This window comes from Dama dama, chromosome 21 (genome assembly GCF_033118175.1).
Source record: "Dama dama isolate Ldn47 chromosome 21, ASM3311817v1, whole genome shotgun sequence".
NCBI lineage: Eukaryota > Metazoa > Chordata > Mammalia > Artiodactyla > Cervidae > Dama > Dama dama.
In genome coordinates this window covers 16,921,887-16,936,730 of record NC_083701.1, presented here as the reverse complement: position 1 = coordinate 16,936,730, position 14,844 = coordinate 16,921,887, and the positions used below count along the sequence as shown (strand labels likewise).

The 14,844-nt window shown below is 44.4% G+C and overlaps 1 non-coding gene across 1 annotated transcript; it reads right to left on the bottom strand.

Moving 5' to 3' along the window:
• Positions 1–13,283: 13,283 nt before the first annotated feature.
• TRNAG-CCC (transfer RNA glycine (anticodon CCC)) lies at positions 13,284–13,356 on the bottom strand. Its single transcript has one exon. It is a non-coding gene; the product is annotated as a tRNA-Gly (tRNA).
• Positions 13,357–14,844: the final 1,488 nt, after the last annotated feature.

Genomic DNA, 14,844 nt, shown 5'->3' with positions numbered 1-14,844 from the left:
GGCGGCCAAGGCTTTCTGCACCTCATCAGGACTTTGAAGTAGAAAATGACCTTACATAGGATTGATGAGCTAGTGGGGGGCTTGCTTACGTTCGGTTTATAATAGCAAGAACCCCTGACAATGCACAGAAATTGTTGGTGGAGAATGGTTATTAAAAAGCTGGACCTAGTGATGGTGAATATGTGCTTAAATCATCAAGATTTGGAATTACTATAAAAGTGACAGGTTTGTCGTCACTGATGTTTAGAAGCCTGGGACATACCAGGTACTTACCATTCAGGGAAGAGGAAGCCGCGGTCATTTGCCTTGAATACATTTTGGAGAAGAGTTAGAAGTTACAAGGTGACAGGTTCCATCCCTCCTTCCCTTCCTCCATCCGTCCGTCCATCCACCCACCCAGGGTGTATCACATGCCTACCATTTGCAAAGCTAGGCCCTGATGAATAAGACAGAACTGCCCTATAAGAGAAGACAGTGGAGAATGCTCAGGTTCAAGGGACAGAACCTCTGTCCTTTTTTAGTATGTCTTTTTTTTTTTTTTTTTTTTTAGTTTTTTTTTTTTTTTTTTTTAGTATGTCTTTTATTACCTCACTCTCATTCGCTTGTAAAGCAGAGGGCGAACCTTGGAGGAGCCTGTTGTATAGCAATCTTTTGGTAAAGACTTGGCACTTAGAGATTTCTCTTTGAACAAACATTGTATGCAAGCCAAAATGAAGAACTTTTCTGTAGTTACTTAAAAGGATCTTGAAGGAAGAAGTGATTATTCTAGTACAGATGTTACAGAACCAGAAAATTTGGGAACACATGAGCATCCCTAGGACCGGAAAAACAAATCCAGACTGGGCCAGAATCATTCACTTGGTTCCCCTGGTTAGGGGTTACTGTCAGCTCTTCAGTGGGCGAGAGCCGGAGACTCACGTTAGCACCACTGCCTCTTCTGTGTGGTGCTTGGTTACAGGTGTACGTATTTGAAAGTGAAATTTGCTCAGTTGTATCCGACTCTTTGCGCCCCCATGGAGTATACAGTCGATGGAATTCTCCAGGCCAGAATATTGGAGTGGGTAGCCTTTCCCTTCTCCAGGGGATCTTCCCAACCCAGGGATCGAACCCAGGTCTCCCGCATTGCAGGCAGATTCTTTACCAACTGAGCTGACTATATCATTCATTCTGGAGGTTAATGACAATTTCTCTAAGCAAGTCCTTTTGTCGCCTTCATAGGACCCGAGTGAAAGAAGCTGTCTAGTTATAACTGCAGTGTGGTGTTGAGGCTGTGTTATAACTATTCCAGATCAGCTTCTGATACTCTGTGGACAAAAAGTGCTAAGTAGTCCCCCATTCTGTTTGTCTTTCAGCGTGTGGCAGACAATAGATGCTCCGTGAGCATTTGCTGCATGAATGTATCTATATTTATGAGGTTCTCTCAGTGTGTTTCCAGTAGCGCTGCTTGTTATAAAATCAATGAAATGGTGTGTAATTGTGCACATAAAGCAGCCACAGTTGGTCGATGAGTTGTGAGGCAAACAACTGTTACTACTGTTTTTTTCTCTTGGCAGAGAAATGACGGGAATGCTCTGCGGGAGGGATTATCTCGGCCTATTCTTTTGCCCTTTGTCCCCCTGTTTTCCCTCCTGATCCTGTTTGGATGTGATTGTTTGTGCCATTTCTGAGAAGAGTGTTCAGAAATACCCCAGCTAATGAGAACATTTCGTCAGAATATCTATCAATACTTCCCTGTGTGCCTTGACCAAACAGACGTAGAGAAGGAACAATATCACTGTATTTCACCCTGGTGAACTGCATAGTAGCTTTAGCCTGTTGGAATTCAGCAAGGATGCTATGCCCTGAATATCTGTATCTCCCCCAATCCACTCCCTGAACTCATATGGTATAATCTTGACCCCCAAAGGCAATGGTATTAGGAGGTGGCATGTATCTGTGTGTGTGAGGGAGATTAGAGATTAGGAGACGGGTGGGGGGACTTCCCTGGTGGTCCAATGGCTAAGATTTTTTGCTTCCAATGCAGGGAGCCTGGGTTTGATCCCTTGTTGAGGAATTAGATCCCGCATACCACAACTAAATATCCTGAGTGCCTCAACTAAAAGATTCCACATGCCACAAGTAAAGATGCCACGTGCTGCAACTGTAGATTCCATATGCTGTGGTGAAGATCAAGACCTGTGTTGCAACTAAGACCTGGCACAGCCAAATAAAATAAGTATTTTTTTAAAAAGATTAGGAATGTGGGGCTCTCATGAAGGGGATTAGTGGCCTTATCAAAGAAATCCCCTAAAGTGCCCTAGCCCCTTCTGCCATGTGAGGATACAATGACAAACCTGTAACCTGTGATTTTAGCCAACCATGCTGGCACCCTGATTGGACTTGCAGCCTCTAGAACCGCGAGTAATAGATTACTGAGGCTTATTAACTACCCAGTCTGTGGCATTTTGTAAGAGCAACCTGAATGTAAAGGGTCCCTAACCTGGAGTCCTAACACACACTGAGAGTGTATATGAGTGTATTTTTCTGGAGAGAGAACCCCTAGCCTATATTATCTGTTTATTCATTTAACAATCTCTAGGGACTTACTTGGTGGTCCAGTGGCTAAGACCCTGAGCTCCCAATGCAGGGGGCCTGGGTTCAATCCCTGTTCAGGGAACTAGATCCCACATGCTGCAACTAAGAGTTCTCACACTGCAATTAAAAATCCTGCATGTTGCCACAAAGGGTGAAGATCCTGTGTGCTGCAGTTAAGACTCAGCACAGCCAAGTAAATATTGAAAAAAAACACCAATATTATTGTTTTTAACCTATTGAGGGCCTACTCTATAACCTTAGGCCCCAGGATAGATGCTGGTAACTGAAACCCGAGTAGCTTCTGCTCGTCTGGAGCTTATAGACTCATGATGGAGAGTAGCAGCAATCAAATGACTGTGCGATTGCATCTGTGAGAGTGCTGTCACAGAGAGGTAGCTGTTCTCAGGATGTGTGAGCACGCGTGCGTGCATGCTCAGTCGCTCAGCCGTGTTGGACTCCTTGCGACCCCATAGACTGTAGCTTGCCAGGTGCCTCTGTCCATGGGATTTCCCAGGCAAAAATACTGGAGTGGGTTGCCGTTTCCTTCTCCAGAGGATCTTCCCAAGGACTCAGGGATTGAACCTGCAGCTCCTGCTTGGTAGGCGGATTCTTTACCATTGAGCCACTTGGGAAGCCCCATGAGAATGTGTAATGGGGGAAATTATCTGGTTAAAGGGGACTGGGAGGCTTCCTTGAGGAAGTGTTTCATCCAACAAGTAGCCCTTACTATGTGCCGAGCAGCATTCCTGCCCTGGTGATTGAGCAGTGAAGAAAACAAGCTCCTGCACTCATGGAGACCACATTCTGGTGGAGAAGATGGGCAGTGGACACACACTGTGTGTGGAAGAATGGTGGCTACTTACCGAGTTGGGGAAGATGGTAGGTGGAGAAATCTTGGGGAGGAGGAGTGTTGAGGAGAATCAAGTTTTATTTTGGGCATCTTAAATTTGAGATGCTGGTTAGATGTCTCAGAAGAGATGTCAAATAGTTGGATAAAGGCATTCAGGGGAGAGGTTCAGGCTGGAAATATAAAGTGGGGAGACTTCAGTTAATAGTATATAAAAGCACAGGACTCAATGAGATCATTGACTGAAGGAGTGTAGACTGAAGATGTGGGGGCCCTAGTCCTGGGAGCTTTTATACTTAGAGGTCAGGAGATGAAGGGACTCCAGAAAGAGGATGGAAGGAGGGGCTGGTCAGGGTAGGGAGGGGGAGAAGATAGGAAAGCTCAGAGAAGAATAATTCAAGAGGGAGTCAGATGTTGCTGATCAATTGAGTAAGCTGAGGACTGAGATGACCACCAGCCTTGGCAAATGTCTTCAGAGCAAGTTCAGAGGAGCGGTGGGGATGAAAGCCTCCTTGAAATGGGTTTAGGAGAGAAGGGGAGGCAGGAGGCAGAATGGTCTGATGAAAGGAATAGAGAAGTGGGGCTGTCCTGAAGTGGGATATGGGTCAAGAGGGGCTGCCCTGATCATGGCCATCATCAAATTCTTCCTTCATGATGAACAAATTTACCACTTCTAGCCCTTCAGAGAGACCTCGAGGGACATCAGAGACCTGTCCTTCAGGCCCACCATTCTCACTCAGGGTGAACACTTCTGTGTTCTTGACTAGATCCATCCATCAGTTCATACCACCTTCCTCAGCATCGACTGGAGGAAAGAAAGTTGGATACCCCAGAGGGATAGTCATCCTTTGATTCCCATGGGGAATTGGTTCCTGGACCCCTATGGATACCAAGCCCCTTGGATGTTCAAGTTCCTTATATAAAATGGTGTCATACAGCCGGCCCTCAGCAACTGTGGGTTCCACATCAGTGGACTCAACCAACCACCGATGGAAGATTGCAGATTGAAATCCACAGATGGGGAAGCTTTGCGCTGGCTATGTTTCATCCAGGTCTTAGAGAAGTCTAGGCACCACCCCTAATGGACTCCCTGCTTTTTCCTTTGTCCCCTTCCCACCGTTCAGTGTTTTCTCCACAAAGCAGCCAGAGTGGTCTTTTAAACATATAAACAGATGATCTCACTTCCTTGTTTCGAAACAACCACCACTACCAGGACTTCACACTAGCTTCAACATATACTTAAGATAAGATTCAGGACTTCCCTGGTGGCCCAGTGGTTAAGACTCCGCCTGCCAATGCAGGGGACACAGGCAAGATCCCGGGTCTTGGAAGATCCCACATGCCACGGAGCAGCTAAACCCGTGCGTCATACTGAAGTCTGCTCTCTAGAGCCTGTGCTTTACAACAGGAGAAGCCCCCACAATGAGAAGCCCACACACAGCAACTAGAGAGTAGCCCCTGCTGCTGCAACTAGAGAAAGCCTGTTCATAGCAATGAAGACCAGCAGAGCCAAGCATAAATAAATAAGTGAGCATGCTTAAAAAAAAAAATCAGTGTTTAAAAAAAGGGGAAAAGATCAAATCCACTGTTCTTACTCTCGCCCACAATGCCCTGTAGGGCCTGGACATGACTGCCTCTGTGATTCCAGCGCCCCTGCTCCTGGCCGTTTCCTGTCGTGCCTCACTGGTGAGTTTGCTATTCCTAAGAAGGAGGAACTCATTCCTTCCTTAGGGACCTCACATGCTATTTGCTCTAATTTGACCCCTTTTCTGCCCCTTCATATTTTCTCTTGGCTGTCGGCTCCCTGACAGTTGAGCTAATCCTTTCCTGGTCACGTGTCAGAAGCTGCCCGCCCCAGTAAGTATCAGACTGCTTCACCACCTCCCCCTTCCCAGCAGTTATCACTTAACTGAAGTGATTTGCTATATTTATTTGTGTAAAGTCTGTTTTTATCTCCCGTCACTAGACTGTGAGCTCTCTCTGCCTTGCCTAGCATGTTGTCTGCCACTGTGTAGGTGCCCAACAAACATGCCTGGAACATTTAATGAAGGAGCAATCCCTACTACCTCAGGGGTCTGGAAGATCAGGGTTCCCCCCCACCCCACCTGATCTCTGGGTAATGCCAGAAAATTGTTGCTAAATTCTTGCTCTTTGCATTCTTCCTTTTGACCAGGTTCTGTTCCATTTTCAGATTGTACTGTCCTTTTGCAAACAGTACTGTACTGTTTAGAAAAGGTATATAATTCTTATTTAGATGGTATTATCCTTTTTTCTTTTTTGGTCTCTCAAGCCTCCACTCCACTACTCTTTCACTTTTTGGTCTAGAAAGGACATCACAAATGGCAGATAGCAAAGATTATTGTGAGTTGATTTAATCGGCGTCACTCTGACACTCTTGGTGGGTTCTTCACTCTAGTCTCCAGTTGTAAACATATATTGAAAGCGCCTTGTCCTGTGTGTCTGCTCGTGAAGGTTGGGGAAGGCATTACTTTTTCCTTCTGTCCTCTAAACTTGACCACGTAGCCTAGCATCAGAGGGTTATTTCTTTTCGCCCTGTCAGTCCAAAAAGAATGTGGCTCTCGCCATGAGCTATAGCAGGCTTCCATTTGAGCCAGGCTTTTAATAGCATCCGTTTGTTATCAAGGGAGCAGTCGTAGCAGCATCACACGTAGAGTCAATAGGCAGTCTTTCCAATGGTTTCCATGGGGACCTGGAGTTTTAGAGCAATTTCTGGGAAGAACGTTGGAAAGAAATTGACGGTAAAAATGTTAATAAAGTCACATTGTTCTGACAGACACCATTTCTAGGAACATGGGTGATATATGAGTCATTTTCCACTCAAGGCCCATGGGGTACAGAGCTGTGTGTGACCTCCTTGGGGCCAGGTACAGAGGGGACCTAGTGCCTGCACTCAGAATGCAGGAAAAATCAGGTTTGAGTCTTTAGTCCCCATTATAATTGTGCTTTTGTTAGTCACTTGCTGAGTGACCTTGAGAAAGTCACTTAACCTCTCTGGGCTTTCATTGCTTCATTTAAGAAAGAGTTATTTTGTTCTTCCCTGGTGGTCCAGTGGTTAAATATCTCTCTGCCAAGGCAAAGGACAACAGCTCGATCCCTAGCCTGGGAAGATCCCAAATGCCACAGAGCAACTTAAGCTCCACAATCACTGAAGCCTGCACACCTAGGGCCTCTGCTCCACAAAAAGAGAAGCCACTGAAATGAGAAGTCCATGCACCACAACTGGAGAGTAGCCGCCATTCACCGCAACTAGAGGAAGCCTACACACACACACACACACACACACACACACGCATGCGCACGCACGCACACACACACACACACACACACACATAAAAGGCTGATGTTCAGAGCCCTAGCCGCCATTCACCACAACTAGAGGAAGCCTACACACACACACGCATGCACACGCACACACACACACACACACATAAAAGGCTGATGTTCAGAGCCCTAGCCGCCATTCACTGCAACTAGAGGAAGCCTACACACACACACACACACGCACCCGCACACACACACACACACATAAAAGGCTGATGTTCAGAGCCCTATCTGAGAGGTGTTGATTCAGTAAGCATACCAGTCAGGCTTCAGTTGCAGATAACAGAAGTCATTCTTGCTGCTTGAAGCCAAAAAGAGTTTGATTCAAATCACAGAGAAGGGAGGCAAACATTTGGAGAGGGGATCATTGGGTGTAGCGGCCAGAGATGCTTCACACATATCCTTTGGTGCCAGGAATTCTGGCAGCACCATCATGGCTTACTGCATTCTTGAGGACAGGAGGTCAGCATCACCAGGTGGTGTCTCTCTGCTGGTGCTGTGCCTAAGCCTTCGACAGGCCATTTATTCTACCTTCCAGAAGATCAGCTACTTCTGGGTTATGAGGAGCGTGGTAAAACCAGAGAATCCTAGGGTACCAACTCACTGACTTACTCCTTTTGCTGTAGGTGGATTCGTGATCAAAAGTAATGTTGGCTTTGGAACTTCACTGGTGGTCCAGTGGTTAAGAATCCACTTTGCAATGCAAGGGATGTAGGTTTGATCCCTGGTTGGGGAACTAAGCCCATAAGCCACAACTAGAGAGCCCATGGACTGCAAGGGAAGATCTGCTTGATGCCGTGAGATCCTGTGTACTGCAACTAAACCCAAAGCAGCCAAATAAATAAATGCTGCTCTTGCTGTTTAGTTGCTCAGTCGTGTCTGACTCTCTACAGCCCCATGGACTGCAGCACACCAGGCTCCTCTGTCCGTGGAATTCTCCAGGCAAGAATACTGGAGTGGGTTGCCATTTCCTTCCCCAGAGGATCTTCCTGACCCAGGGATCCTGCGTCTGCTGCATTGGCAGACAGATTCTTTACATCTGAGCCACCAGGGAAGCCCAAATAAGTAAATAAATAATAAATATATATACACATATATGTATATACATATAAGTAATGTTGGCTTTAAGTAAGTCACTTCATTGTTTTTCTTAAATTTATTTTTAATTGGAGGATAATTGCTTTATAATATTGGAGTAAGTCACTTTAACTCACTGTACTTATTTACAGGAATGCCAAATTCCGGAGGCTGTGACATTCCATTTCATAGTTCCTTATAATCTGACAGTGGTTATATTTCCAGATAAACAATTCAGTTAATAGTCAACTTGCTTATTCCTGATGCTATTAAATGTCAGGAGAACTTACATGTCACAAGGACTTTTATTTCAAAACTTGGAGCACAAGATGCACTTCTTAAATACCTAAAGCATTAGTCATTTTTAAGTAAACAGAATTACAATAAACTGTTGCTGAACTTGATTAATTACATCATTACCTCATTACAGGAAATAATTATTTTGGTCAGTTCTGAATAACATCAACCCTTACAGGAATTATGCCAGAATGAAGTGTGTACCTGGACTCTTTACCAAGTATTGAAGGAAAAGCCAAGAGTTGCTTTATGTGATTACCTCAGGGTGAAACAGAAAAATGATATTTAGCTCATCCTTTGAAAAAATGTCACTTTAAAGTGATGATTCTTTCACTTTCCCAACCTCTTAGCTCTGTAACTTAAATGATGTTGCCAAGTATTAAACTTCTAGGCATCTTGGAAATTTTCAAACATAAAAAAAATCAATTTGTTTCAAACTCTGTGGAAGGCAGTCCCAAATCACTGCATATGGTGAGTGTAGCCATGAAATTAAAAGATACTTGTTCCTTGGAAGAAAAGCTATGACAAACCTAGACAGCATATTGCAAAGCAGAGACATCATTTTGCCAACAAAAGTCTGTATAGTCAAAGCTATGATTTTTCCAGTAGTTGTGTACAGATGTGAGAGTTGGACCATAAAGAAAACTGAGCACTGAAGAATTGATGCTTTCGAATTGTGGCGCTGGAGAAGACACTTGAGAGTTCCTTGGACACTAAGGAGATCAAAGCAATCAATCCCTGAATATTCATTGGAAGGCCTGAAGCTGAAGCGCCATTACTTTGGTCACCTGATGTGAAGAGCTGATTCTCTGGAAAAGACCCTGATGCTGGGAAAGATTGAGGGCAGGGGAAGAGGAAGACAGAGGATGAAATGGTTGGATGGCATCACTGACTCAATTTACTTTAGTTTGAGCAAACTCCAGGAAATAATGAAGGACAGGGAAGCCTGGCGTGCTGCCGTTCTTGGAGTCACAAAGAGTTGGACGCGACTTAGCAACTGAACAACAACATGGAAGAAAACATCATGAAGCTACGAAAACAAATGAAGCTTATGTTTCTTAAGCTGACTGGTAGTGTTTTTACTCTTTAAGTTTATATTATATTCTTTCACATGTATTAAATATTTAGTAAAATTAAATTTAAAAAGCGATTGAAAAAGTGTGTATTAAAAGAGAAAATAATAGGGACTTCTCTGGTGGTCTAGGCGCTAAGACTCTGTGCTCCCAGTGCAGGGGACTGAGTTTGATCCCTGGCTAGGGAACCAGATCCCACATGCAGCAACTAAGAGTTTGCATGTTGCAACCAAAGAATTCTGCATGCTGCAACCAAGACCCAGCACAGCCAAATAAATGAATAAATATTTAAAAACAGATAAAATTCAATCCATCTTTACTTTGGAAGGACCCTAGAACATATATGTATCTGCTACCTTTGTGTCTTGGTTAAAGAAAAAAAAAGAGAGAGAGAAAATAGGTATATATTTGCTTGTATTTGTATAGAACATCTAAAAGAATTTTCAATATCCCAAAGAAACTGGTGATAGTAGTGGCCTCTGGAGAGGAGAACTGGGTGGCTGGCATCAGAGGAAGAAGGGAAACTCCATCATATATCCTTTTGTGTTTTTAAGAGTCATGAGCCTCCTTTGCTGTCCTGAAACTAAGACAACATTGTCAATCAACTTGTTACGGAAAAGTATGCATGGGGGTCTGGCTGCTCACCATGGCTGCTCGCCACTCAAAAGCCAATAAACAGGCCAGGTTGGTGGAAAGGAAAGTTTACTGTATTTCAGATGCTGGCAACTGGGGGAAGGGTGGCAGATATCTGGCCAAAGGCCGACTCCCACCCCCGCCCCGCCCCCGCCGCCACCCCCTCCCTGCCCCCGACAAGCAGGGGGTGAGGGCTTTTATAGACAGAGTAGGGGAGTTCACATGCAGAAACAGCACAGTCATCTCTAACAGTCCTCTTCAAATTGGTCATCACTGGTCTGACTAGCATCATCTTGGTTGTTTTAGGTGCAGTTAATCTTCAGTTCCGGGGTGCACTTGTTCCCATTTCCTTGCAACTAAAGAATTCTGCATGCCGCAACTAAGACCCAACGCAGCCAAATAAATGAGTAAGTATTTTAAAATGCATTGTGGCACAGTCATCAAGACAGTATGGTACTGGCACAAAGACAGAAATATAGATCAATGGAACAGAATAGAAAGCCTAGAGATAAATCCACGAACCTATGGACACCTTATCTTTGACAAAGGAGGCAAGGATATACAATGGAAAAAAGACAACCTCTTTAACAAGTGGTGCTGGGAAAACTGGTCAACCACTTGTAAAAGAATGAAACTAGAACACTTTCTAACACCATACAGAAAAATAAACTCAAAATGGATTAAAGATCTAAATGTAAGACCAGAAACTATAAAACTCCTAGAGGAGAACATAGGCAAAACACTCTCCGACATAAATCACAGCAAGATCCTCTATGACCCACCTCCCAGAATATTGGAAATAAAAGCAAAACTAAACAAATGGGACCTAATGAAACTTAAAAGCTTTTGCACTACAAAGGAAACTATAAGTAAGGTGAAAAGACAGCCCTCAGATTGGGAGAAAATAATAGCAAATGAAGAAACAGACAAAGGATTAATCTCAAAAATATACAAGCAACTCCTACAGCTCAATTCCAGAAAAATAAATGACCCAGTCAAAAAATGGGCCAAAGAACTAAACAGACATTTCTCCAAAGAAGACATACAGATGGCTAACAAACACATGAAAAGATGCTCAACATCACTCAGTATCAGAGAAATGCAAATCAAAACCACAATGAGGTACCATTACATGCCAGTCAGGATGGCTGCTATCCAAAAGTCTACAAGCAATAAATGCTGGAGAGGGTGTGGAGAAAAGGGAACCCTCTTACACTGTTGGTGGGAAGGCAAACTAATACAGCCACTATGGAAAACAGTGTGGAGATTTCTTAAAAAACTGGAAATAGAACTGCCATATGACCCAGCAATACCACTTCTGGGCATACACACTGAGGAAACCAGATCTGAAAGAGACATGTGCACCCCAATGTTCATCACAGCACTGTTTATAATAGCCAGGACATGGAAGCAACCTAGATGCCCATCAGCAGATGAATGGATAAGGAAGCTGTGGTACATATACACCATGGAATATTACTCAGCCGTTAAAAAGAATTCATTTGAACCAGTCCTAATGAGATGGATGAAACTGGAGCCCCTTATACAGAGTGAAGTAAGCCAGAAAGATAAAGAACATTACAGCATACTAACACATATATATGGAATTTAGAAAGATGGTAACGATAACCCTATATGCAAAACAGAAAAAGAGACACAGAAATACAAAACAGACTTTTGAACTCTGTGGGAGAAGGTGAGGGTGGGATATTTCAAAAGAACAGCATGTATACTATCTATGGTGAAACAGATCACCAGCCCAGGTGGGATGCGTGAGACAAGTGCTCGGGCCTGGTGCACTGGGAAGACCCAGAGGAATCGGGTGGAGAGGGAGGTGGGAGGGGGGATCGGGATGGGGAGTACGTGTAAATCTATGGCTGATTCATATCAATGTATGACAAAACCCACTGAAATGTTGTGAAGTAATTAGCCTCCAACTAATAAAAAAAAATAAAATAAAATGCATTGTGGCAGCTCATATCCTGGGTAGTCTGGTCATCATGTAGTTAACTTTTCTACCTGCTGTTCTAGTGTCTATAGGACAGCTCACAGGATATAGGTCAGAATATTCTCTATAGCCCTTGAGAAAGAACTGAAGATCCTTGATTGTGTTTAATGACAACATTACTATTAGTTAGTCTCCTTTGACTGTTTTCCTTTGTTTCCACATTTCTGATTTCTCTGATTAAACTTATTCTTTGACTAAAGTTTCCCACAGGCAAAAGGCATGCAGAGGACACGGTGGTGGTGGGGGGCAAGGACCATGTGGTCCTGCTCCATTTCACACTGTACCCCTATCAAAAGGAAAAAAGTTGTGAGCCCCATCAAGAATTTTACTCATTAATAAATAAATAGTATTTTATTTAAAATATTGAAAATAATAATACAATAAATAATAAATAAAATTAAAAAATATATAAATCACACCTTCCCTCATTCACACATTTACCCATAGGACCTTTTTTTTTTTTTTTTTTTAATAAGCAAAGCAGAGCTTTTAACAGTTGCATCCTGAGGTGTTCTCTGGAGTGAAAGTGGGGTGGACCAGCAGCACGGGAAGCCAGAATGTGTGACACACACCTAGAGAACTTGACAGCAACATCCATACGCTGAGAGAGACTGAGTAACCGGGAAACATGCCTCCATTGTTTTCCTATCATACCGATCTCAGCCTTCTGCTCAGCAGTGCTAACCTTTGATTTGGCTGCTGTGGGTAAAGGTGGGACCTTTCAAGGGTTGGCTGAGGAGCTGTCTGTGCTCATGAGGAATGTGTTTTGGTGCCTTATATGGCTTTGAGCTGCAGCCTAGGGGCAGAAAGGCTCAGAAAGCATGAGCTCATGCAGAGAAAAAACCTTCTTAGTAGATAGATCGCTCTTGAATTTAAGAATCTTAAAATAACCCCTTGTGGGAACCCATCATGATAGCCAATATTTATTGGGCTCTCAGTTTGTACCAGTGCGGGTCAAAGCTACTGCCTGTATATGAAATGATTCATCCTCACAACAACCATATGAAGTAGGGATTATTATTATCTATTTCTCAAATGAGGAAACAGGTGCGGGCAATGTTCCCCAAGGAGCACAGTCAACACGCAGATGAATGTCATCTGAACCTGGGTCTGACTCCAGGATTGCTACCCCCTGAGATGAAGATCCAGTCACATTGGAATAAATCCAAAGGCGGAATTAGAGCATTGCTTCTCCTGCTGGTCTCAGGACTGAGATGCTGAGTGGATTATAGAAGTGAGAGCCTGGGGAAGTAATGGGGTGGCCTGTCTTTGGAATGTGGTGTGTCTTTACAATGTAAGAGCCTCGACAAGATGAGATTTAGGGCTTAATCATCTTTTAAAAAATTTATTTGGCTGCCATAGTTGTGGTATGCGGGATCTTCTGTCTTTGTTGTGGCGGGCAGGACGTTTAGTTGAGGCTTGTGGGATCTAGTTCCCTGACCAGGGATCGAACCTGGGCTCCCTGCATTGGGAGTGCAGAGTCTTAGTCATTGGACCACCAGGGAAGTCCCATTAGGGCTTAATCTTATAGTAAAAAAAAAAAAGGATGGGGGCCTCTGGGGTCAAGCTCTTAAACAGGGGAAGGATGTGGGGAAACTAGCATTGTGTAGGGTGTCCTTGGACTGTGATTGGCAGGTGGGAGTGTGATTGGCAGAGGGGAGACCAAAGGAAAGAGGCCTCTGCATACAGACAGAAGAGGGTCAGGACTAGGGAGGCCGTTGTGGAAACTGGAGGAAGGATAGATCTGGAAGATTTTGTCTTGAGGACTTGGTGGGGCTCATACCAGTTGAAAGCTGAAGAGGAAGCAAGGAGATAAGAACATGCTTAAGTTGCTCTGTCACCCAGGGGTCAGTGGAGGAGGTACTTCATCCTGCTTTTACATCCATGTGCATTTAATGCTTCTGTTCAGGGCTCCCTGAGTTTCTCATTTGTCCGCAAAACAGTTCTTCTAGAAGGTGTAACAGCTGCTGTCAGTCCCTCCCTCCCATCGAGGGCCCATCTCCCCTTACTCTTTCTCACCTGAGTGAAGCCCTGGTGCATCCGTAAGGGCTTTCCTTGGTCCTGGTGCACTTGACCCTGACTTGGTCAGGCTGGATACAGGAAGGAGTTAAAACGGCTGGAGCAGCCTTCAGCCTCTGCTGATATGCGGAGCTGGTGGATACAGGCTTCTGCTTTCTTTCTCCTTGAAGGGCACAGCTCCCAGTGGGGTGCTGCAGCTTCTCCCAGGGGTACCCAGCAGGGTGAAGACCCCACTACCTGCTCATTGCCTTCACAGTAACCCGCTCCCTTGCCTCTCCCACCTCAATTCTCCACTCCAGGCCTCTGCTTCCTAGGATCACCTCCCAGATAAACCACCTGTACTCCAGGCCCTGTCTCAGTTCCTGCTTTGGGGGAACCCAACCTAAGACAGTTGAGAGATGGTATGTCGAGGTCGCTCAATCATGTCCGACTCTTTGTGACCCCGTGGACTGTAGCCCTCCAGGCTCCTCTGTCCTCATCAGTGGGACAGAGATTTTTCTGATGGGATTTTTCTGGCAAAAATAATATAGTGAGTTGCCATTTCCTTCTCCAGGGGATCTTCCCAACCCAGGGATCAAACCCAGGTCTCCCTCATTGTAGGCAGATTCTTTACCATCTGAACCACCAGGGAAGCCCAGAGAGGTTATTTCACTTGTTCAAGTTCACAAAGCCAGTCTGTAGGGAATCTAGGATTTTAATTCAGCTTTCCTAAACCCAGTGGGCTCCTGATGTTCTCTGATACTAACCAGTCTTTGTATTCACTGTAATGTCTCCCTGGATCTTTTTACACGTTTGGCTTTCCTGCTAGAGTCTGGCCTATTAGACACCAGTATAAACTCATAAAAGGCAGGAAGTATGGTCCGGATAATTTAGTACCCAAGACCAACAAGACTTGTGTCTTTCAGAGACAGATGCTCAGTGAGGATTTGTGGAAAGGAAGAGACAGAGCAAAAGGAGGAGGAGGCATAGGCACT